Here is a 1,332-nt window from a genome sequence, read left to right on the forward strand (position 1 = left end):
AGGACACCAAAAAGTGCAGAGTAACCTCCAGCCAGGCAGTGGTTTCCATTCACCTCTGATCTGACATCGGTGGTCTTCATAGAACATTCCTTTGTGAGGGGTTCTCATCACCAATTGGTGTTTTAACAGTGATGAAGACAAAAAAAAGATCACATTTGTGAAAGCTCGTAAGAAGTGGATAGATATTTCATCCTGAAAGAGCACAATCACTTTTCAAGACCATATGCAGTTATGTAAACAGCAATGTGAACACCAAACACTGGCCAAACAAATCGGACTCTTATTTTTTATTCCTGACACATAAGGCTACAAACTTGACTTTTGTTATAATTACTCTAACAGTTTGCTGCTGTTGTTTTTAATTTCACACTGGTCTTGGCACTGGGCCACACATACAGATACGGTAAGGCTGTTCTTGTAGATAAAACAATACGGTGCCACCACCCCTGAAGGCTGAAAGGCCCAAGGATGTGCTGCTGTAATTTAAATTTCTAGGTAAAGCAGTATTAATCAGAAAGGTTTTTTTGTTTCATTCGTTGTTAAAAACTATATTTTAACATAGACATATTAGTAAAAATTTCTGGCACTAAATGAAAAACACTATGAGTTGGAATCAACTCCACGGCAACTGGTTTGGTTTTTTGCTTTATCTTTCTTTGAGGACTAAAGATTCATAAAGTCTTTGTCGTCAGCCTTAATATCAGTTGTGAAAACAGAACTGTCCAAAGAAGAGACAAGGGGGAGGGCAAGCAGGTGGTGTTTCTTCACAACAACTTCTCTTTTACTATTTTATTTACTGGATTCTTTCAGAGGCTTCCAGAGCAGAGATCTGTGGGGGAGCAAAAGGGGAACTGATGTTCTTAGCATTTCAGAAACCATTCGTAGAGACATACAGGCATCTGTACAGGCCCAGGTCTACAACCATTCACAGAGCACATGCAGGCATCTGTACAAGCCCAGGTCTACAACCATTCACAGAGCACATACACGCATCTGTACAGACCCAGGTCTACAACCAGAAAATTTTCTGACTATATCTAAGTTTAAAATACTTCACTTTGTCTTTTTTTTTTTTTTCCTCCTAAAAGCAAAGGACAACCAGGAAAATTCTATCTACTTGCAAATTTGCAGTAATTATGTATTATAGAATGTATCCACATTCAATGTATCTTTAAAGTTTAAAACTCTCAAATCATCTATGACTTCTTTAAAATATCTGCTCTCACATGTAATTAACCCGCAAAACATTCTTCCCTCCATATCATCTCTCTCAACTGAACTCTACTTTCAGTTTCCCTTCACTGGGAACTTGTGTCAGACACTGGCCCAGAC

General features: G+C 38.5%; 1 protein-coding gene across 3 annotated transcripts in view; it reads right to left on the minus strand.

Moving 5' to 3' along the window:
* Positions 1-1,332, minus strand: part of LOC111820089 (AT-rich interactive domain-containing protein 1B-like) — a 394,067-nt gene that overhangs the window by 331,509 nt on the left and 61,226 nt on the right. The gene's annotated exons all lie outside the window — the stretch shown is intronic.

The sequence above is a fragment of the Trichechus manatus genome, unplaced genomic scaffold, assembly GCF_000243295.1.
Source record: "Trichechus manatus latirostris isolate Lorelei unplaced genomic scaffold, TriManLat1.0 scaffold00002, whole genome shotgun sequence".
Lineage (NCBI taxonomy): Eukaryota > Metazoa > Chordata > Mammalia > Sirenia > Trichechidae > Trichechus > Trichechus manatus.